The sequence below is a fragment of the Mastacembelus armatus genome, chromosome 7 (assembly GCF_900324485.2).
Source record: "Mastacembelus armatus chromosome 7, fMasArm1.2, whole genome shotgun sequence".
Taxonomy (NCBI): Eukaryota; Metazoa; Chordata; class Actinopteri; order Synbranchiformes; family Mastacembelidae; genus Mastacembelus; species Mastacembelus armatus.
This window is the reverse complement of record NC_046639.1, coordinates 21,929,693-21,954,737: the sequence shown is the minus strand read 5'-3', so window position 1 is coordinate 21,954,737 and position 25,045 is coordinate 21,929,693. Positions and strand designations below refer to the sequence as shown.

Here is a 25,045-nt window from a genome sequence, read left to right as displayed (position 1 = left end):
TCCCCTCTCTCCATGTCATTCTTCCACTCTCCTGCTTTCTTGTCTTTCCTCTGATGCTTTCCTTTACCCCCTCCAGAATCTCCTTTTTCCCCAATCGTCTTCACTCTTCCCATTTATCCTGCTTCTATTTAGTCCTTTTGGATGTTTTTCCACTCTTGTTTTATATTCTTCGGACTCTTCCCTTGTCTCTCCATTGCCATGTCTCACCAGTTGCTTATGCCTCCTCAGTGAGTGCTATTACAGCATCACTTTGCATTTAGATAACCATCGCCTCACCACCCTAAATTGGTCTGGAGGAGGAGGATGATAAAAAGAGGGGGACAGGGAGGCAAAAAAGGAAGAGGAGGAGGGGATATTGAGGTTCAAGCCAAATCTTTCCAGGAGAAATAATTGTAGACATAAGGGCCATGATGACATACAGGGAAATTTTAGGGGAAATACAGACCGGCAATTATGATCAACAGCATTTTTTCTTTTGCTGCTCCCCTGCTGTGCCATCAACATGTATTTAATCCATTCTAGAATCCTTCCTGTCACCAACCAAGTTTATGCCAAAATGTTTTACATTATAATATCTGTTATATATATATCTTAATATCTGTAGAATGACTGTTTCGTTTTTCAGTGCCAATGAGCCTGAACTGTGTGGATTTAGGAAAACTTCTTTAAAAAATGAAACTTAATGTTTGGTCTTATGTCCTGGAAAAAATGCTGCTGGCCACATTCATGGGTATAATTTTTACTGATACACAATGCTGCTCTCTGCTTTGACACCAAATTTGTATGGACATAACACAGCAACATAAGCCACATCCATCAGTGTGCACAGCTACACTTATATTCACTCTGAATAAATTCCTTTCAGTTTAACTTTCCAAATGAGCTGTTTATCTGAACACTAAATCAAGTGATCTGGTAAAGTTTGTGTTTACGTGCATCTAAGCATGTAATTGGAGTAAATGTTGAAAAAAAAAAATTATTTTGAATTTTTGGACACTCATTATTTACACTGTGAGCTAAAAGAATAAGATATATTTGAAATTCAACATCGTTTTCTCGTTAAAGGAGAAGTCTGTTCTGAATGTTCTCACTGATGCACCTTGCAGTCTCATGACAGTTTAAGATATTGACAATTTTGAGACAACTGTACCAAAATTATAGTTTTTTTTTTTTGTTTTTTTTTTCCATAAGTGTGTGTGAGTGAGTGTGAAAGAGAGTGAGCTGTGAGCAACAGTGGCTGTGTGATTGTGTGATGCTCTGCATGTTCCTGTGTTGTTGAATCCCTAATGGGGACTGGACTGCTCACACATTTTATTTGTTACCATTTTGAAGGGCACAGACCTAATAATGCTGTCAGATTAGAAAATCCTTTAAAAGTCTGAAGGGGAATTACAAATTATGTGTTTTGTTGTTTGGAGAACTTGTTGACTATACAAACATGTTTGCAAGCTACAGCACTTTCTAAGGAAGTAAAATGGTGTTACTGTGCAACTGTAACTTTGAGGTTTCATTTCTTGGCAGCAAGTAAGTTTCTTATATAGGTACTATGATTTTGGCATGAAGGACTGATTGAATGGCTGAATATAAAGTAGAAGAGTGCTGCACAGGGAAACATAATGTGTGGGATTAGAGTGGAGAGGAAACCATGAACCAAAGAGAAGCTGTAATTCTGCAGATAAAACTCATCTTTGGTCTGTGTCTGTTTCTTTGCGATCTTGCAAACAATAAGAACAAAAAACAGATTCTTGTTTTCTCTGTGGCTGTTCACTGGGGTTCCCGCTCACAAACGTACAGTTACAAAGATTGAAAGTGTCTAGTTAGTCATAGCATTAGCAGCCTCCCCTGCTGCTCGACACTGGTCCGGCTGTAATTACCGACTCATCCAGGAGAGACAAAAGGAGGAAGCTAGAAAGAAGGCTGGCCTTTTAGCCCTGTATGTGCATGCATATGTGGTTACACCTGTGCATTGTGCGTGGGTGTGCATCATATGTGTGATAGGAATCAAGCAGAGATGCCTGGTTGTCCTTTGAGCTGCTGCTCTAGAAGAGCCCCTTCCCCGCCCCCCACTATCTCTTTGTTTTCCTCTGTATTTCTGATTGCCTTCACTTCCTTCTCATGTGTCTTCTCTTCTTGCTCTCTGTAATTGCTGTTGTATTTGGTCTGAATCAAGTTTAGCATTACATGGACTGCTCTGATTTTGTCACTGATCAAAAACAAAAAAATAACAAAGAATTGGATTAAAAAAAAAGCAAAAAGATGAAAACATGCAGAGGCCTTGTTTCTTATGCACAAAAGTTGAGAATTTGATTCAAGTCTAAAAGCAAGAAAAAGGTGCAAAAACACTGTATTTAAAATGCCTAATTGGCTTCTTGTACAGGCAGTACTCTGGAGATTTTAATTATGATTTGGCATCAATTTGCATTTATAGGATAAAATGGACATTGTTGATCATGTCTCGGTTGGATAGAGGTAAAGATGGATGGAGATACAAGTAAATTAGAAAATCGGAGAGGAGGATAGAGCAAATCGTTATAGCTGGAAACAGTTTCATCATACTTGAGTATTTACATTACATGCTGACAAGCGATGTATGCCAAGTCCTGTTCTGAAAGCAGAGTCAATTTGCTTGCTTCATTATTTGCATCTAAAGTCCAAACCAACAACATTTTAATATAATGTCTCTTTTCCTACTTTCTTTTGTCAGTTAAAGTAATGGCTCAGCTACGGGCAGCTAACAGGTATATTTCCATTTGCTGATCTAAGCAGGGAATGCCTCTTCTGTTTTGTTTTATTTGGGGAACAATACAGGCACAGTAAGAGATGTGTCTTGCTGGATTCAGTCACTTTAACACCTGACCCCTGGGTGCATCTTTGAATGCCCTCCCAGTCTTTAGTGATTATCTGTACAATAGGTGATCATCAAATGTTTGACTGGGTCGCTATATTCTATGTCCTGTATTTCCCCCTGGACTTCTGTGTGGTTGTAACATTCATATATTGTATGTTAGTAGTTATACAACATTATCTTCACGTTTGTCTTTTGGCTAAAAATATATTTTAACTGGTGCTAATCGGCCAGAAACCTTAGTTATCTAGTAATGGGGACCCTTCACCTCTCATGAGTGGAGTAGTTTACCAATAAAGTGTGATGTATGAGTGGAACATTTAGAATTATACAAAAGGAATAAGATCATTTTGCATATTTAACACCTAGGTCAAATGAAAACTGTCCAGTTTGTGTGGTTCTTTTAGAATGAGCCATCAATTACATGATGCATCAATTATTGATGAATCAATTCAACCCTGTGGGGCAAACAACTGGATCAAAATCACTAATGAAGGGTGATCTTGGACTGCTTCCAAGTGGACTTTTGTCCATAATATAGGAGAGAGAAAAAAAAATTACATCACAATTAGAAAATTGATCACCACAATGTTTTTTTGTTTGTTTTTTCTGCCCCCTTGCCTTTCAGGGGCTACATAAAGGAAGGCTCAAAAAGAAAAGGGGGAAGATATGTTTATCAAAATAAGAGCCAAGAGAACATCTTCAAATTTAAAAAAAAAATGTTCACATTCATTACATGCATGTTCCAGCCAGTAGCAGTGATAGGGACCATGACTACATGGGCATTTGCAAAAATTAGAATGCCACCCAGAGACTCCAAGGATATCCATGGACATTTAGGCAAAGTAGTAGTATTTGTAGTATTTTTAACATGGCTTCCTTGTGTTAAAATATTAATCAGGGAGAAACAGACTTTAAAGAAACACTACTTGTACAAACCCGTACGTTATTGCTCGTTGTGGCTAACTCTGAGAATGACTGTTTCCAGCAGCAAAAAGCAGATAAACATCTATTGTCTGCCTGGCACCAAACAAATGACAAAGTTGGTAACTAACTGCTGAACATAGTGGAGTATTTAACGGCTAAAGAGGCAGAGTCCTACAGGAATTAATGGAGCTGCAAACCACAGATTAACAGAAAGTGTATGTTGGACATTAAATTATCGCACCAAATTGGTAAAAAGAAAAATGATGCTGATTTAAATCTTAAATAAATGTCATTTTGTCTGAATTTCTCTTAAATTCTTAATAAATTGGTGTTAGTGTGTATTTTGTCTAGGTTTGCTATATAATGTTTTCTCATGCCAATAAATACATGTCAGGGGAGCATCAGCAAAGTGTTGTGACTTACTAAAAGTAAGTCTGTCCTTTCTGTTCTCATTTCTATCTACTTTCTTTAGTGCATAAATAAAATTGGTGAGGTTTTTAGCAATGTTAATACACTTTATTCAGTGTATGGTGGTGTACCATCCAGTCAGCGATCATAAGGAAAACAAAATATTGGTTCACTGTATCTCATGTGTATCCCCTTTTCCTTTTCTTTAGTCTAATAACTCACAGGAAATTAAACTGCAAGTATTCAACTGAATCTGGACCCTGCTTTTCAACATACAAAAACACAAATCTTTAAACATTTAATATTATACTGATTTTAATTGATAAAGGTTCCAGCTGTACAAGCAGAATATGGCACATGTCGATGAGTCAGATGTTTTGGGAATTATGAGATGGCAGTTCCTCATAGTCATGTAAGTCTATGGATGTTAGCAGAAAGGATGTTCTCACACACACACACGTGTGTGTGTGCGCGTGCGTGTGTGTGTGCCTGTACCACGTACAGTAATCTGAGCAGCGGAGTATCATCTGTGTAACCACATCCTCTGCCTCACTGTGGAGGGAGGAACCTGACACCTTGTGTCCCTGTATGAAAACTCCTAAGTCATCACTAATATGGGAAGGAATATCAACATTTAATATGCACAAGGGGACCTCAGAGGTCACAGCATGGGCTCAGCAAATACTGTGCAAATTCTTGCAGAGAAATGAAAGTTATGGGGTTTAAACACACACCAACAATTCATCAACCTTTCTCTCCTCTCCAATTCTCTTGTATTTAGGTTTACAGTGGATGTCATGTTGGAAAATTGCGCTTTTACCAGTCTGGCTTTTGCAAACAGAAACTGAATATAGCACATTTTTTAACTAAATCTTTTATATACTATATGATATTTAACTTTTCTGACAGTTGCTTTCCAAAGTTCAAACACTGCTTTATTTAATCTTCAAGCCCTTCACTGATTTCATTTGACTTCTGTATGTCACAGAAATTAACTTGCACATTTAAGTTGAACATTAGCCTTTTTTGAGTTAATCAGATTATTTTTAATGTCATAGTTTCAAGGAAGGACGGTTGTCTAAAACCTTAAATGTAATGTAGTAATAATACTAACAGTGACTGTTGTATTCGATGTCTAGGTTAAGACAAGACATAGTGACAATAAACCAGCAAGTAGAATATCAGGACCCACACCTGACACCTCTAAATCGGATACAGTTATCACTGATTTTATTTACGTGTTTGCTTTTCACACTGTGACATGTTAAATCCTTTTAAAAAGGTGTATCAGCTGCCAAAAAGCATTTGAAAATTTTATTCAAATGGACAAACAAGCAGACACTGACATGCTGCACTGAGATTTCATTAAATGTATTAATAACACTTTATCTTACTGTGATGAGTTAAGTTGTCTGCTACGAAAAAAGCATAGGGAAACATGAGCACAGCAATAGAGAAATGCAACATTTGTCCCCATCTCAGTAGTGCACAACTTATAGCAGTAGCATTACATACAGCATAGAGAAGCATGACTGATGACAGAATATTAATTTTACTTGCCGTGAAATGTCTATTTAAAATTTAACAGTGATAGAAGAACTATTGAGACTCTTTGAGTAAAAGCAGCACCACATTTCAAAAATAATCCATTACAAGTAGAAGTCCTGCATTCAAATCCTATATAAGTAAAATGTCTAACAGGCAAAATGCACTTAAAGTATCAAAAGCAAGACTATTAATAATGGAGAAAATTGTTGATTATTGCTACTACTGGATTAGTGGTTAGCACTGTTGCCTCACAGCAAGAAGGTTCCTGGTTCGAAGCCCATCAGGGGCCTTTCTGTGTGGAGTTTGCATGTTCTCCCTGTGCTTGTGTGGGTTTTCTCCAGGTACTCCAGTTTCCTCCCACAGTCCAAAAACATGTATGTCAGGTTGATTGGTGACTCTAAATTGCCCATAGGAGTGAGTGTGAGTGTGTGAGGTTGTTTGTCTCTATGTGGCCCTGTGATGGACTGGTGACCTGTCCAGGGTGTACCCCTGCCTTTGACCCAAAGAGAGCTGGGATAGGCTCCAGCAGATCCCTGTGACCCTAAGTAGGAATACGCAGGTATAGATAATGAATGAATAAATGAATTGCTACTACTGTATATTATGTTTTTGGATGAATGTTATGGTTGCATTATTCCATATATTGGATTTTTCTTATTGGAATCATTTAAGTCTGGACAGTTTTAAACTGGATAACCAATTCTGCAGCTGTGCATCATGTTCTCCAGTATATGTTTGAAGTTTTCACTGGTCAGGAAGTATAAAATTGAAAAAATATGAAATTTGAAATGTAACTAGTATCTAGAGCTGTTAGCCAAATGTAGTAAAGAAAGTACACAATTTCCTTTTGGAGTGTAATGGAGTAGAAGCATAAAGTTACATAAAATGCCAATACTCCTGTAAAGTACAAGTACCTCAAATTTGTACTTAAGTACAGGACTTGAATATATCTACTAAATTATGTTCATCACTGGATTTTAAAATAATATCAGTGTTAGTGTGTTGTGCATTTTCTCTGTAAAGACAAAGTTGGTGTTTCAAAGTAGAGTCTGGTCTTTGAAGTAACTGACAAGGCCAACGCTGCTTATAGAGATGATTTGTCAAGTTTCAAGGGCGCTGACCTTCAGCTGTGAATGTTATACACAAACACATGGGCACACAGAGCACTGCTGTGCACATATGCATGCACTCATGCTCAATAAAACACATGCACATTTTTATATAAAATTAACATAAGACCAGCTCATACACATAAAGTGAGCAGAGGGGAAGAAATGAAGAGCAGCTCCAATCAGCATGTTACACAATGACAGGAGAAATCATTCAAGCCGAGTAGTAGACAGTAGCCGAGTAGGAGCAGCCTTTTATCAACCACATATCAAAGAATCTGAGTCCAGTATCGCAATCTTTAGCATTTCACTTAGGAGACTTCGAGCAGCATGAAAACAGATGGTACTACAGGCAGAACCGGGGTAAATGCTGCCACCTATGCGCGCCATAGAACAGTGCGTCTAACCATCCGCTGTAACGCATTTACGCAGCCAGGGGGCGCAATCCTGACACTAACGTTGTCTCTCCCACTCGCTCTCTCTCTCTCTCTCTTTCTCTCTCTCTCTACACCAAGGGATGCCGGAGCCTAACCGCAGCTCTCCTTCCATTCATGCTGAGCGCTGCTCTCCTGTGCGCACGGAACTGCAGAGCCGAGCTTTGGAACCGGTGCTGCTGCTGCTGTCGCCTGACAAGCCCGCCGGGAATGGAAATGTCTACTACTTGCAACTCTTTCAACCTAATATGATGCCATACAAGACGAACGCGAAAGACCAGTAAGTACAGCCAAACTTTTCGTGGTTGTTAATTATCTCTGCTCTCGTCTCGGAGCTTTTTAATACTGTTCATCCGAAATGTTGGTGACATTTCTTTCCCTCTCCGACCCTTCCTCTTTCCTCTTCTTGTTACACTTCATACCTTCCGCCGATGTCTCTTTTCGAGTCATCTTCCTAACACGAGCAAAAATGGATCAGAGTGTGCGGCAGGAGATAACAGGTTTTGTGCTATTTCATATTTGCGCTTCGAAACACCGCATGGCTCATGTTGCGCACCCGGGGATCAGCAGTTAGACGCACGCCAATGTTGCGGGTGGACTATCTCCGAACTGACTGATCGCCCTTCTTTTTCTCTGGTGGAACTGGTCAAGTTGTTGAAGGTGAAGGATTGCTATAATTCGCTGGCAGTGAACAGCAGATGTGGGATGGAGTGTTGCCATATGTAAAGGCTGTTAGTGTGAGCGCCCACATCCTGAGCTATAATGTTTATATGGTACGTACATTCCAGATCGCAGGAGTACTATGGGAATATTGTCGCATTATTGTAGTGATGCTGTAGTGACCTACCTGTTATAATAGAATCTGAATAAACCTGCTGAGCACCACAGGCACGCCAAAACACCACACCTCTAAAAGAGTAGTGTCGGAGTTTTGGATGTGAAGCTGTGATGATTCTTTGTAGCCTGAGCGAACATGAGCATCGCTGCATCTGCGCTCAAGGGAAGTCAACTTGGAAACACACTTTGCGTTCACTGTGCACGTACATGCGCACGAGTATATATTCATGCCAGGTTTTATGCAGTGCGATCAGATTGTGTGTGTGTGTTTGCGCGTGTGCATGTATAGCTGCACATGTATGCAGCTCCGTGTATATTTCTGCTTATTTAGATGCAAAATGGAAATGTCTGAGGTTCTGCGCGTGTGCTTTCAGAGATGCGTGTGAGCGCATATACTTGTATTTGTATGGTTATGGACTGATGGGACTGCTTTGTGATTTATACCACTGACACACATTCAAATGGCTTTTAAGTTAAGGATTTAGTTTGGATGGTTAAGGTTGTGGTTTGGGGAATCAGTCATATCAGCGAGCGTCCTCATACACTGAAATAGCTGTAGAAATATGTGTATGAGAGAGAGAGACCCTCACTCAGCCATATAAATACACACACACCAGTATTTTTGAGTCACATAAACATGCTCTGACAGTTTTGTGTCACCTTTTGAATTTTTGACTTTAAATGCGTAGGTGAGACAGATGGGCTGATTTTGAGAGACGGTGGGCGCCAAGCCACCAGTCTGGCTGCCAACCACATAGAAAAAAAAAATCATTTTAGGTTGTGTGTGCACAAGAGAGAGAGGAAGAGATCAAGAGGAGAGAGAGCCTTCTCTGAACCTCCTCTCATCTCCTTCTCTCTCCTTATCTCACTCAGTGGTGAACTTGTGAGGGTGTGTGTGTGTGTGTGTGTGTGAGTGTGTGTGAGTATGTACAGGTGTGTGTGAGTGTGAGAGACAGAAAGAGGTGGTGTGGGAGCTATGAGGGGATGCTAAGAGATGTATGGGCAAGAAACACTTCTCACCCTCTCTCTTAAGTGTGTGTGTGTGTCATGATGTGCCTGTGCGCCTGTGCTGGGATGCGTTGATAAGGCTGAAACCCTGAACATCACCTTCTCTTTGGGGCTGAGGCATGACATTCAAAGTGGCTTCATGTGCTTCTAGTGTATAATGACTGTGGAGCATATTAGCTCTTTTTACACTGGCAGACACAGTATTTTCAGACGTTTTAGTCCAAAATCAAACTCCCATGACAGCGATGCTGCATGTGCTTTGAGTTGCATGTAACTTAATTACCTAATTTATTCTTGTGGCTTTTTATTATTTAGTTGTTTTCTTTTTACTCGTTATACATCTGCCTCCAATGCACTGTATTACAGACATTCATTAGGTGCTGTAACCAGCACTCGGTCATATGTAAAAGGATACAACTTCCCATGTGATACTAGTGTGATGCTATGGTACCCTATCATACCATTTTTTTTTGTGTGTGTGTGTTTTTATTATTTCACTTTAAAAAGGTATGACTACAGTTTTATTTGAGAGGATTGATATTGTGTTTATGGTGTTCAATGATATAGTGGATGTGGTAAGTCTCTAAGAGGTTTTTATGGGATTATCTGGGATTTAACCTGATCTATAATATTCTAAATGTTTGCTGAAAACTGTGAGGATCCTGTGTAGAAAAAAAAAAAGAAGATGATGAATCAATCATTGCATAGTGATTTTTGTAAGCGCTGTATTTTGGTATTTTGTATTTTAACAGTGTCATTTTCTGTTCACCTTCCTCCACCCAAGTCTGTTCCTTGTGGAGCTTCCTTGAGTTTTATGAGGCAAATTATAAGTGAGAGTGCGCTCTGCATGCTCACCACCTTGCCTAGTAGGGGCGAAAGCACCAAACGCCAAAGAGAATGTGTGTATTTATGTGTGGGACGTCAGGTGGGGGGGTGCTTGAGCTGTGTCTGCGCTTTCAGCCTCAGCAGTTCAGACCCCGGCTGAGATGAGAGCCACAGACAATCAGTGATGCACCCTGCAGTCCGTCTGCGTCAAGCTGCTTCATACGAAGTGCTTGTAAAAAAAATTAACCAAGGGGGAAATGGAACAAGAAACCAAACTGATAAAGCAGTTTTAACTCTCTTAGAAACCCCCCCGAGGAGCGTGTGTTATCAAGTCCATAGGATGTAATGAAAATGACATTTAGCTGAGAGTTTTTACTCACACTGTCTTAACAGTCGACATTTAAATGCTGTATGGGCGTCCCCAGCGGGAGCCACTGACCCAGCAGTGTTAGAGCCACGCTCTGTCCCTCTGAGCTGCTGATGACTAAACCGTTAAGTAAGCTTATATGGCAAAATACCAGTTTGAATCCCACATACTGTACAATACAGGTTTTAACTGCTGTTGAAAGGCAATTTGTCTGCTCAGTTTAAACCATCATATAGGTGAAATAAATGAGCGATAGCCTTAAACGTAAAGATATGATGTAATCTGGGAGCGTGAAGCATTTGCACTTGCTTACACACTTGATTATAAAAAGGCATTAGCTGTCTCTGTCAGTCTTTTGAGTAAGAAAGACCTGTTGGAATGAGCATCCTGGTCATGGTGGGGGTGATGGGTGAGTTGCCCCTGAAAGTCATAATATCACAACAGTTTTTAAAGAATAGCATCCAATAATAACTTGGTTTAAAGAATGTGGACGGAAAGATGATGGGTCAGGTTGGTTGATGAAAGCTTTGTGAATGAGAAGAGCTTTTGCAGTGTAATGAAGCAGAAGTGATAGAGATGAAACAGCTATAATTATAGCAAGTCTTCATAGTGTAGGATCAGAGGCAAATGCAGGTAGCCTTTTTTTGCACATGCATGAGACAACCATAGGAATGCCTTTGTCAATATAAGTGCATAGTAATTGTTTTGTATAGAATAAAATAAAACCCTGATTGTTATGACGAGCTGTAAAATATTAATGCTGAAATTGAACCATCTGGTTTTTGCTTTCTTTTTTGATCGACCTAAAGTGTTTACAACTCCCAATATGGGAGGGACAGAGAGAGATGGAGGGAGAGAGAGAGAGAGGGAGGGAGAGAGAGAGGGAGAGAGAGAGAGAGAGAGATGGTGCTTTTAAGTTCCCATCTTTTTGATGCAGCCTTCGCAGTGAAAGGCCACAGCAGATCAAACAGGGCAGGCAGACTGAAATAGTTTCTCTTGTAAGGGGATGAGGTGCTTCGATCCTGCACAGATGTGACAGGTAACCACAAGTTGGAGGTGGCAGCCGCGTTTACACGCTGCCTGATTGCAAACACTTGCTTCCCAAGTTCAAAAGGAGCTGTTGGATTGTCATTAGCATCCACATTCTGTATTTTCAAGTCAGACAAACAGTGTATGGGTGGGAAAGTTATTTCCTGTCCTAGTGTGAACAAGGATGATTCTGCTGTTTTGTCAGCAATTAAAAGAATTTCAGCAGCCCATTTTCTTCTGCTGCTGCAGACCATACAGCTTTTGTTTGTTGTCCCAAATGGCCAATTTCTGCCATATGTTCTGTGCTGTCTGAACAGTGGAGGCAGCAAAATAATCAGTGTGTGCGTGTATGTATATATGTGTGTGTGTGTGTGTGTGTGTGTGTGTGTGTATGTGTATGTGTGTGTGTGTGTGTGTGTGTGTGTAATATGTGTAATATATATATATATATAGACCCTTCTTGCATATATTTCACACTGGGTCAAGGTCAAAGTTGGAGTGCTTCATTCTTGTATTTTCCATATAGTGCTTTCAGGAGCAGATCTGTCTGTTGTTATCAGTCCTGCTGGTTAGATTTCCCCCAGGCCATGCAGACATGTCAAAGGGAGGTACAGGAGGAAAATGCTGAAATCCACTAAAGCAGAAGGTGGACAGAAGGAAAGATAAAGCAGTACTGCAAAACTTAGCCATCTTACCTTGTAATTCGAACATTTAAACAGCGCAATTTTGGCTGCCAAAAAATTAATTATATATGCAATTATTATATGTAGAAAATCTTGGTCATACATAATATTTAATGGGTTTTTGAGAGGGATAACTTTTCTGTGTATTTCATCTGGAAGTATCCCTCAGGCTAGCCCATGCAAAGCACATAGGGGTGAAGTTTCTGTGTTAAAGTGCCTTTCATTGCAGTCTCAGAGAGAGTAAGGTGTTTGAATGCTTGAAAATCAGGATTCCCATACCATAATGTCACAAAAATGCACACTGTAGCCTTATCTTAAACAGCCCAGAGGATGTCTTATGCTTTGCAGAAAATGACACTAAAGGCACCAGAGAAGTTAAAGCTCCAACACTAGTAGTTTGTCCAGTGCTCTCCTCCAGCTCTTCAGCTTTCCTGTGGGGAGAGAGAGTGAACACCAATACCAACACCAGAGAGAATCAGTTGAGTTAGGTAAGGATGGAAACCACGTTTGTGTTGCAGCCTGCTAAGGTTTGCTGTTATGAAAATGTCCTGTACACCCAGGGAAGAGACTTTAAGAACAGGGGATTTTTGTGCATCAGAGTTGAGTGGAGATGGGGATGAGGGGGTAACTTAGGTCTGTGAGAAAGTGGGCTGGGTGAGAGTGGTAATATACAGTGTGCTCTGCTGTCTAGGCTTGTTGCTGTGGTTCACTGAAGAAGTGGAGAGAAGTTAACTGATGAAAGAAGCTGTAGAAATTGGAATGATGTGGCAGATGAGATCAAAAGTAAAAGTAGGGTTACTGCTCTTCACACAGTTGTTTCAAAAAGTAAAATGCAAATTAAAATCAATATTGATTTTTTTTTTTTTTTTTTTTTTAAAGAAAATAAAAGAACAGATATGATGCACATAATGAGAAATCTTTTAAAAAAACAATCTGGCAAGGTGTTTTTGTTCTTTGATACCCACTAATGTTAGCCTGATATTATGCTCCCTTGAAGATGAACAAAGGTATTTGGTAATATTTTAAAACCACGTAATCTAATCTAACAAACACTTGAAATGCCTGGAAACACAGCCAGTGATCCATTTGCTCTGTCCCCTATTGAGAAGGCTATAAGATAAGGAAGAAAAATAAACAGAGAGGGAAAGCAACAGAATATCAGGACAGTAAAGTCGTGGAGAAAACAACTCAGGCAAGGTTTCAAAATTGAGAAACAGAAGGAAATGAAAGGACGAAAGGGAAGCTGGAAGAATTGAGACAGAGACGGCATTCCTAACAATGTGACTCAGATGAGTGGTCTCGGAGAAAAAGGAGGGAAAGGATAGAAACAAAGGAGTGAGGTTAAGGTTGTGCAATTCAAATTCTGCTCTTTCTGGAAGTGATTAGGAATTCAGAGTAAAAGAGAGAAAAGGGAGCTGGAAATAAAAGTGGTGAGAGGAGACAGAGACAGAATCACTTGGCTGACTCACTTGATGAAACAGCCTTTACACTTTGCAGATTTTGATGACTAGGCTTGGGTCATCTATTCTGTATAGTCGATATCGGTCTGCTGATCACTGTCTCCAGGTTTTTCTCCAGGTAGAGTTTTTCACTAGAGCACTGTAAGCTGTGGTCAACAAAGACATTGCCAGTGTGGACAACATGGGCCACAATGAGGTGTGCCTCTGACTTGAAGTATTCTGCTTCATTGTAATACAGTTTCACAGTTTCAGTGCTCTTACAGAGTAGAGTTTCTTCCTTCACTTTCTTAGCTGTCTTCTTGGCTCGGGACATCTCTAATAGTTTTATTAAATTTCCTGCCATCGAGAGTGGAAATTCTGCATTGTAACTGGATGGAAGGTGTGGGTTAACTTTCAGTAACTGGGCAGTTTAACCAGACAATTATGGTGTAGGTCAGGGACAGGCCATTCTGGGGCAGGGATAGTTAGAAAACAAGCAGGGCAGTGGCCCTCAATGACCAGATTTGCCCACCCCTGGTATAGTTATTGGTTTGACCTTTCATTTTTTAATGGACCAGCAGCAGCTGAGCTTTAACTCAACAGCTTGGAACTGTTTGTGTAAGCACGATGTCATTTTACATCTGTGTGAATCTGGATGTTCAAAGGAGTACACAAAAGAAAGATGACATTAGTTTGTGATTACAATGGATTCCACACTAGCAAGCTGGGTCTTAACCCTTGAATCGTTTTTTTACAAGCAGTGTAGTGTCCAATATAGTATTTATTAGACCACATCCACAGTTTCTCCAGAATGAACAATACTAATGTTGTTAAAGTGTGAACATGTCACATTTTTTGAGGAAAAAGCCATTTATTCTGGGAATTTCTGGCACTGAAATTTCCAAAATAAAGGTCAGTATAAAGAGTGAGTTGTTTGACTACATGACTTTTTTTGGATACTAAGTTCACTTTTATTACAATGCCAAACTTGGCTTTACTCAATTGTTGCTGTTAAAAATACAACAATCCTGCATTCAGTCATCCCTGATTTCCACTTGCAAGGAGTCCAGTCAGTAATCAAATCCCTGTTTCACTCCCAAAAGTAAACCACCAAAACAGAAAACAGTACTTTTATGATTAGTGTTTCATCAAGCTGCCAACAGAAACAATTTGGCAACTTTGGGGGAAATATAAGGTAAACAGACTTTGCCATTGATATTTTGTTTTAAACTCTTTGAGAAGGATCCTGACAGGTCCCACTTGGCCCACGCGAGGAAACTGTGGTGAGATGACAGAAATGACAACACAGAAATGCTGAGTCAGGGAGTACAATGACACCCCTCAACACACACACACACACTGGCATGCACACACATTCACTGAGCTTCATGTGATTTTGTTGACTGCTTAGTCAATCACCAGGCATGTGTGAGAAAGGAAGGGGTGTGTTTGTGTGTACCTGCGTTTTGAAAGTAGGACCAGAGAACCATACATGATGCTTCCTGCCATATGTCTCTCAGATCTTGCTTCGAGGTTGAGCATTTTGCTCAAGGGCACGCAAGCAAAGGTTTTTGCATCTTTACAAATTTTGTCATTTGATTCCTTTGAACTTTAATCAGTTTAGCACCAAGTTGAGCAAAGATGTGATCAGTGTCTGAAGGAGATTCTAGTATAGAGACGCTGGTTCTACTGGTTCATCATTCATCTTTCTCTAAATTGTAAGAAAAGTAGAGCAAGCAGGTGCTGCTCGAAGGTGACTGGCGTTAGCTTTGTTTTGATAGATGAGCTTCTTGCTCGAGTTGAGAAATGAACATTCTCTACTCAGTTTAAACCTCCTAGAGCTGCGTTCTCCCAATCCAGCTCCATTTCCCTTCTCCCTTTTTATCTTTGTATGCAGTTCTGTCAGCTTTGAATTCCTTTGCGATCTGTCTCTAAGAGCGATGTGACTGATAAGACACAAAAACTGTGTAGTGTTGATAGTAAATGCTTCCACTCCCCTGCAGCAAAGTAAACCACAGGGTCAAAAACATGTTGAAATCCATTTAAGGCACCTTGAGGTTTCCTGTGTAAAAGCAGCAGCGCTTAGGCATCTCCTTGGTCACTGAAATTGCTCCATGTTTCTCTACCTTTATAGTGTGGTGATGCATGGAAAACCATTTTAGGGCAATGCAGACGGGCAATTTAGCTTTTAACAGACACGGGGGGTTGCAAATGGACCAAAATTGGAGAGAAAGTGTTGAGTTTGGTGGAAGCAGCTGTGACACAACCACAGGAGAAGCTTTTGTCTAGTGAGATGAATTTACTCAATAACTTCTGCCTAATGGGGCTGTCTATTATTTTCTGTTTTTGTGCCTATATCTCTCTCTCTCTTTCCTTTCTCCACTGCTTAGGTATTGTGATATTATTTTCTGTTATTTTCTTCCCATCTCTTTATTTTCTGTCTGTCTTGTGCCCTTATTCGCTCTGTCCTCCATTCAGGAAATTTACATAACTTCAAATCTGTTTTTTTTTTTTTTTTTTTCCACTTTTCCTTTTATCTCGATCAGAGCTGCTACCAATGACATTTTATCTGATTTCACAAATTTAAGATTATACACTATATTGGCATCAAAACACCCAGACTAATTATTTCCTAGAATATGTAAGCCCACACACTGGGAACTCGACTCGGATGTCAAAAGAATTAGATGCCAATTGTGACATCAAGGTACAAAAAGGCCCCTGCAGATGTAACTGGGCTGCAGGTGAAGGTAAACAAGTGGCAAATACTCACATGCTACTTGTAAACCCATACAATAACATTGAGCATGTACTGGATTTGACGTTTAAATGATTTTTGGTGGAACAATGGTCCTTGAGTTTCTATAACCTTGGACTCGCCCTTGTTCTATGGGGGCTTCTGTTAAGACTTGTCTGTCTCGGCCTTAGGTCCCGGCTGAGACTGACACCATGACACTGGGGATGGCAACATTTCAACAAATTCTGAATGGACTGCCATGTAATGTAGTGTGGACATATTATCATAATGACTTCAGTGATTCCCTTTTGTCTTGTACTGCCACAGTGAAATTGATGCTTGTGGTTATCTGAAAAAATTCTCAGCTCCTGGTGAATGGAGTATCATGGTATTTGACCTGAGGTTGTCCTCATGATGAAATGTAAAAACTTTTTATTGGATTGAAATCTTAATTTTTCCAATGCTTTGGTTTATCACCAAATACATAATCAATGTCATTTGACTAATTTGAATGTAGATTTGTTTATAATGAGTAGGACAGTCAGCGTAGTCATTAACATTCTGTATATATTTTCTTTTGCACAAATGTACAGTAGTTGGAAGAAATGTTAAAGCTCTCAATGTCCCTGAAACTTTTAATCACAAAAAAAGCCACAGGAAAAGTGGCCTTATATCAATTTCCACGTTCAACAGTCACATTTTTACGAGTGAAATCAATAAATGTCAGATACACTCAAGTTGCTTAGTGTCTACTGTAGCCATACTACCCTTTTCACTCTTTATGATTCTGCACTCTCTTGCCATGTATGACAGTTGTATTCCTCCCTCCTCTTCTCCCTGTCTGACTAGTCCTGTTGGTTTTAGAGATCTCAGCAGACTGACTAGAGGAGGCTTTGCTGCAGGCAGCTCCTTCTCCCTAATGAGAGAAATAGAGCCAGACTACACATACATACACTTCTATGCTCTGTGTGTGCATGTGCACATGAATGGTTGTAGCAGTGCGTGTATGCAGTAGGAGTGTGTGGTTTGTAAAATTGCTTGTATGAAATGTGCTTGTGTGTGTGTGTGTGTGTGTGTGTGTGTGTAGCTGTGGGGTTTGTTTTTGAGTGTGTGTGTGTGTGTGTGTGCGTGTGTGCGTGTGTGTGAGAGAGTTTTATGCCTGGTCTCTCCATGCACTCTTTCAAATACTTTCCTGTTGTGAAACGGAGAAAAGTGAACAGTTTATGTGGCTGTTGAACACAACATTTCATTTTCTACTGTGTGCTGATGTACTGTAGTTGACTGGCTCTGTGTACTCTTGGAGGAGTTTTGCTCCATGTTTTTTCTTTCTAGTTCTATAAACTCACTTCATACACTCTTGCACTTGTAAGTATCTGTGTGTTTGAAATTGTACCATTGTGTGGAGGAAATTTTTTACACTATCCAAATGAATAGGTTTTAGTTAAGTCTGCCTTGCCTGTTTAACACCAATCATGACTATTTAACTAATACATTTTGCCTGAAACTATTCGATATTTTGTTATTTCCGTTTTACTGAATTGATTGAACACTTATTCTAATTATGAAGAATGATGAAAAATGTCCATTTCAATACAAAGTGACATTTTTAATTTCCATGTTGTAACTGACCAACAAAAGCATTCTGTTCCCAGTGCACATTAAATACATTGAGTTGTAAATAAATCACTGTTCCTTTTTTATTTAAAAAACTGTCAAAACTACTAATATCAATAATTGTTATAAAAATATTGTATAAATGTTGATATTCTTTCAGAATCATTTAACATAACACTGGGCTTCCATGGGAATGATCACACAAATTTTGGCATATTTAATCATGTTAACTTAAAACGCAATTGACTCCAGTGATTCCATGTTGGTGTCAGGATTTCCTTCTTTTGTCCAAATAAAGAAAGAAAAAAATAACAATTTGGGGGGTTTGAGAAGATAGGAAGAAGATGGTGCTGTCATTTTGGCCTCCAGTGAATTATAACACACTTCTCACTAGGTACTGAGATCTGCAGATTTATTATTTGTAGATTAATGGATGATGGAAATAATCATTAGCTGCAGCCCTAAAATTTATCTAATTTTCTACAATTAATATAATTGAAAGTCAAATGTTTTACTAACGTGAATCCTGTAGTGATTGTTGTTATTCTTTATTAAAAAAATTATCTTGAACATCTCCACCATAATCTTAAGAGCACGAGAAGCTATGGTATCATTAGAACCTGAAATGAATCATTTCATTGTCTATTTAAATTTTATATTACGTGTGTCATTACCCAATATTGTGATTTTTTTTTTTTTTTTTTTTTTTTTTTTTTTGTGTGTGTTATCAGTGTGCTCTTTGTGTTATATACATGTTACTGTCAGTGCGTTTGATTAGTCTATTCCACATAGCTGTTCTGGGAATTACTTTTGAGGCTACACAGAGAGGGAGAGAAATGAGCATGAAAGAGTGTGAATGGACCATGAAGCTCTGCCATGCTGAAGGGATTAGAGGGGGTTAAACTATGGGGTGCGGTAAAGACTGGCTTTTCTCCGTCACACATTCTCAGGCCTCGTGTACACACACACACACACGCACGAGTGAGTGAGAGAGAAAGCTGTATCTATGTGTATAAACAGTCATACTTGCAGATGTGTATGCCTGTGCAATTCAGCTTCTGGTGTGTGTGTATGTATGTGTTTTTGAAGTGTGTGTGTGTGAATGTGTGTGTAAATGTGTGTGGCAGTGACCTATAACTACCATGGGGCAGTCAGGCAGTTCCAGTGCTGAGCAGCAGGGGATTACTGATGGGTTTTTCTCTGCATGCTGATGCTCAGATCCAGAAAAAAAAAGTTGCACGGAGAGAAATACAGAAGAGGAGAGAGATGGAGAGGGAGTGTGTGTTTGTGCGCTTGCAGTGGAGCTGGCAAAACAGGGGGGGTGAGGAATCACTGCTCGTGTTGCTGTTTAAAAGTGACTTAGTGGCTGTTAGGCTTATAACATACTGCAGGAATATAGCGCAGCACCTCTGTTCATCATCAGAGGTCTACACACTGGCCTGACACTGGTGTTTTGACAGTGGAGTTTTATGTTACAGAAAACAGACAAAACTTCCACTTGTCTTGAAGGCTTATTTATCTATTTTCTTGGAACATGTTCACCTCTGCTAACAACACCTGGGATATAAAGGTTGTCATTTAGATGGCAATTCTTTTATTACTTGAAAAATGCCATGAGAGGGATGTTTTTCAATGCTTTTATTTTTTTTCTTGGAGCATGTTACAATTTTCAATTGTCAAATTAGGGCTAATGCATATGATTACTCTAAACACAAGGATCCACTGGATCCTAAGACATTTATGTTTTTATTTACATTTTTTTTTTTTTTTGGAAAAGTCTGTTTCTGAGAGTATTTTATTACTCATGTTTCTTACCTTCAGATTACCTTGATTGATATTACATTACTGATTTATGTCATGAACAATTGTTTTCTTTAAATCAGTGAAAGATTTGTTACTTTCTCAAGGGAGATTTTAACACAAGTAGCATGGAGGATTTCACAGTATTCCTTTAATATTGGCCCATTCATGCTCTCTTCTCTCCCCGTCGCTCCAGTTTTTGGCAGCCCTGTTTGGGTTCTGGAAATGATTACCGTGCCAGACAGACCAATCAGATAAGGCTGCTGGAGCGGCTGCAGAGGGTCATGGGTAGAGGTGAGAGGTCGCATTCCTTCCCCTCTGATTAGATTCACTCCTCACACTGTTGCACTGTAAACCATCACAGCTGCTGGAGTCCACATGGCACCGAAATCAAGGTTTCAACATGTTGCGTTATAATTGTTTCAATAAGATGCTTATGTCATAATGAGTCACCAACAGTCTTATGCATAATGTACAGTGGCGTTCTTCAACAGAAGACATTACAGGAGACAAGAATGAAAGATTGTCTTTCATTATGAAGGGGGCCAACAGAAACTAGAGCTGTCACCAAAACTGGGTCCTCAAATAGATTAGGATACAGACAAAAGGGCCTTTATTAGAAGGCGGATCTGGTCCACATCTACATATCTGGCTTTGTTGAAGACTGAAGAGTAGATTTGATTTGACTTTTTTGCAGCTGTTGTTCGGAAATCCTTTTCCCACTGCCAAAGTGAGCCAAACTGAGCTATGGCAGGCTAAGCTTGAACATGGCTAATGGAGCCATGGATTTTTATGTGTTTGTCCTGGTTCAGTGTTTCTGGCACTTTGCTTCGTGCTTGGAGTCACAGTGCATTTTTTCCACATTTTGTAGGCTGGAAAAAGAGGATACAGGGCCAGAGCAAGGCCTTTATGCCCCTGCATGTGCACGCACACACACACACACACACACACACACACACACACACGTTTTCATTCAGGCCTGTGCACTAGGCTGACCTCTTCACATGGGTGCTTGCACATGTGCACATGCTTTGTTAATTCAGTGAGGCCATTTGTCAACTTCAGGACTCTTTTGTATAGTTTTCCATACACAAAATAAGTTTAAGTCACATTTCTTTTCTGCAGTACAAAAAGAAATCAACACTACTGCTTTTGAGAAGCTGGACCGTTGACGTTTGTGTGTTGATTATGTCTTTACATTTATGGCTGCTGCTGTCTTGTTTACATGAAATGTGTGCCTACTGGCAAATGACTGTGTCAGCTACAATGACATGGTGAAGGGGATTACTGCTCAAATGCAGCGAGTATATCAACTCTGTCCATACATCTGGTTCTCTCTGAGTGGGAGTGTTACCCCACTCCAGAGGTCCTTTAGGGAAATGAATGCGCCTGATATACAGAGAGGGGCCTGCACACCCAGATTAACAGATTTTATCACCAAAAATAGAACTTTCTACAAAAACACAGTCACGCAGACGTTATTAGTATGCATCACATGAACAGCACTTGTGTTCACTCTCTTTTTACAGTCTCTAGCTTGGACAGATGTTTTTGGTTTTGGAGTCTTACACCTTTTTGAGTTAAACAAAGGTCACACATCTTGTCTTTCTAACCAGTAGTCTCTTATTTATTTATTTCCCTGCAGTGCCCTTTTATTTCTCCTCAGTCATATATAGTCTGTGGCTTGGTTCCATGTCTTTCTTACCTTCAAAAACCCATGAAAGTGTCTCTTAATGATTTTCAAATGTCTCACTCTGTCCATCTATAAGATGTTTTATAATTGGGATTGTTGTCTTTGTGACAAGATTATTTGGTGAAGCCTTCAGTCCATGTTGTGCTTCTTTATGTGGCAACATTTTCTGTGAAATAGCTTTGCTTCCTATCCTTTTTGTATTTTTATCTGTTCTGTCTTATTTCTTCAAGCTTAAAAACCACCTGCCCCCCTGACATGACTCTGTTCACATGGCAGTGATGCCATCCATCTTAAAAAAAAAAAAAAAAAATGCAATTGAATGTGTGAATAATGTAACGGTGCTCTGTGGCAGAAATGTTCAAAAAGCTTAAGGAGCCAGATAAAAACAAATAAACAAGTTGAGCTTGTGAGAAGATAGTTGGTCAGTGCCAAGCACCAGAAACCAAAGAGTATTTCATGTGTTCATTGGAAATGTTCCAAAACACTTAGAATTTTGGACTCAAGGCTTTTGATGAAAGCTATCACTTCCTTGACAGTGGCAACAGCAAGATATATATGTTCACAAAATGGAATATGCCCCCCATCCTGTGCCAAGAAGTACCGGCAAATAAAACTAATGCTTGTTTTTCAGATTGGTGGGTTTAGTTATTTAAACATTAGTCAAATGCAGATCTGCTCTATAGAGTAAAATTAGTAAACCTTTTTGTATAAATGACACCTATTCTTTTATAACAGAGTTAACGATGTTTTAAATATAGAAATCTATATAATGCATTTTCTTTATTTTATGAGCAGGGGAAGATTAGCAGGGTATGTTAACTTGCTGCCCTCTTTTGCTGTTAATCTGAACTTGAACTTGAAGGTCAGCTACTGTATGATAGATACACGTATTCACCTGGACAATTGAGAACTGGTTTATGAGGTAATCCTTGTTTTTGTATTGGCTCAATTTGAACATTCTAGCCTGAAAAGGTACTGTTCTTTAGCTCCAGCTTCTGTGTTTTAGTTTAGTAAACCATACTTCATTTTCTTTTGCAGCTGCTGCCAGATAAATCTTTAGTCAACTAAAATTTACTGCCGACATAAATGTTGAGTCATATTATTGGCTTTGTGCAATTCGGATACTGACTCAGGGTGCGTTTTATTTCCATTTAATCTTAGTGATATTCCTGATTCAACTTTCCCCAGGAAATGACTCAAGTAAATAAAGAAGCAGTCTGTAGCCTTAAAATTTCCAAAAATATAAGATGTGACCCTATGAATGGAAGGCAAGCAGAAATAGAAAAAGATGCAATGCCAACAGTCAATGGGGCTGCTTAGAGTTCAGTGGCCACATATTTTCACTCATGGGAAAGTATTGTTGCTCCCTTAATATGATGAATTTCCTGTTGTAATAGCATGATGGGGTGGGAAATGAGACAGCAAAGATTCAAAAATCAGCTAGAAGAGAAAGATAATGTTGTGAGACAGTCACAGTGTTAAAATATTTAATTCCTCTGATCTCTTGGGATTTTTTTTTTATCTCTTTATTAGGTAGCATCAGTAGAGATATAACATGAAATAAAGGAGTCTGTCTTAACCATGAAAGTGCCCTGTGATGGTTGAAAAGTGCAGACTGAGATCAGCAGTGAACATTTTCCAGGAGGGAGCAGTGTGGATTTTAAGAGTATGAGACTGAACGACTTGTCAAGATGGTTAATAACCTCGTGAACTCCTCTGAAAATCTTGTCTTAGTATCCTCTGGGGGTCATGTCTTGCAGGTTAAGGTTACACAGTGATTTTACAGTATTGGTTTGCTGCTTTGGAGCAGATCCACTGAGGTATGTTGGTGTCTCTGTCTGTTCCCCTCTCTCTCTCCCAGCCTGGTGTTCCTGTGCTCTCACGCCCTCTGTGACCCCCAGGCTCATGGGTGTCCCTCCACATGTCTGAATGAAAACAGCAGTATCAGGAAGACACTAGCTATAACATAGTCTGAGTATTTATTCAGCAGCAGTAGGCCTCTGGCTGTAGATGGATGATATGAGCAATGCTGATATTTCACCATAGAATTGTTTTTTCATTTTCCATTTTGCTCCTTCATGAGGTGCCTTGACTGGTCAACATTAGCAGTGCTTAGGGTGTGTGTTTCCCTCCTATGTACCCACTTTATCAATACTTTGAAACTAGAAGTATTGTTGAAAACACCTGCAGAAATCTGTTCTCACTTCTGCTTCATTCCTCATTTTAAGCCTCGTACATAATATTATACTTTATTTTTCTGCTGGTGTGTATGTTTTTTTCATAATTCATTTCAATAGAACATACACTGTAGTCTCATTGAAATCTTAATGATAGCACTTTAAAACTGTATTAACTGCTTTATGAAAAGGGGTTAGAGAGGGCAAGTAACAATAACAACCAAAATGCTATAATTTGGCTGTAGGTGCTTTTTTTTTTGTACCCACTTGAATTATGACTTCAAAACAGAAAGAAAAGCAAAATGAAGGCGAATTCCAATACATCATCACTCTCAACCAGGACAGCTAACATATGCGGTTGATTATTTATGAACCCCCATGGGCGTATGCCTGCCAAAATCTACACTACACTGCTGCACCCAGCTGAAATATTGCTTTAAGGTTAACAAGAGCAAATCATGAATAACTATAGCTGCATTACAGAAACACAACAAGCTCTAGGCCAGCCTTCAAGTTCCCTGAGATCAACACATCTAGTCAGAGAGCATGGCTGAAACATTGGGGTTAAAATGTTATGTTAACAAGAGCAATGAGAGTGCAAGATTGTGTTCAGAAATAAAATGTGTGTTACTGTAACTGACAAAGCCCTGTGCAAAGTCCATATCCTGATTTTGTGTGTGTGCGTGTGTGTGCGTGTGTGTGCGTGTGTGTGCGTGTGTGTGCGTGTGTGTGCGTGTGTGTGCGTGTGTGTGCGTGTGTGTGCGTGCGTGTGCGTGCGTGTGCGTGCGTGTGCATGTGTGTGTGCGTGTGTGCGTGTGTGTGTGTGTGACAGTGGCCAGTATGAGAAAACAAGAATTGCTGGATTGTATGAGTGTGTGCATTTCTGTGTTTGTATAGTAATTATTTTCAGTACTGTGGAGTTCACCTTTGAACGCCAGTTTCCCTGCAAGTAGTTTTATTGCCTTCACCAGTCCTGTTACCTACTTTAACTCTAACCTCAGTTAAAAGTGTGTTGTCATTTATAGAGTAACATAATTACTTTCTTTTCTACTTGAGATAATATAAAATGAGCCACTGATGAGATGATAACACTTGATATATAATTTTCCTAAAAGTCTGATTTACATTAGAAAATGGTAAGACTACCTGATTAAATGAAGGTTAAAACAATCATGACAAACAGGAAGAGAAAAATGGTTTGTCTTGTACAACAATATTCCTTCGGGTATAAGTGTAGGATCGCTATGTTAGATGCTTTTCAAACTTGAACCACTTGCTAAAGTACAGAAGCACAGCAGAGCACAGTTTTAACTGGTTTTGACTGTGTGATTGATCAGAAGTAATCCACACAGTGAAGCTGATATACATATAGATGCATTACCATGGTTACAGCCCAAACTGACAGTACAAATAGGCAAACTGGAGAGTTCATTTTAACCAAGCCGGCAGGTTCGAAATCACTGGCAAATATTCTTCACTTTTTTAAGTCAGCCTGACAGACATTTGTCTTTTTGACAGTCTTTTGTGGTGGTGAACTGCTCATGAACCATGTGAATGTTTATCAT

General features: G+C 39.5%; 1 protein-coding gene across 2 annotated transcripts in view; it reads left to right on the top strand.

Annotated features, from left to right (window-relative positions):
* Nucleotides 1-7,404: 7,404 nt before the first annotated feature.
* Nucleotides 7,405-25,045, top strand: part of LOC113145505 (plexin-A1-like) — a 206,197-nt gene continuing 188,556 nt past the window's right edge. For both annotated transcript variants that reach the window (XM_026332321.1, XM_026332320.1), the window contains exon 1: nt 7,405-7,551. The gene's annotated coding sequence lies outside the window, so the exon portion shown is untranslated. The remainder of the gene's footprint in view (nt 7,552-25,045) is intronic.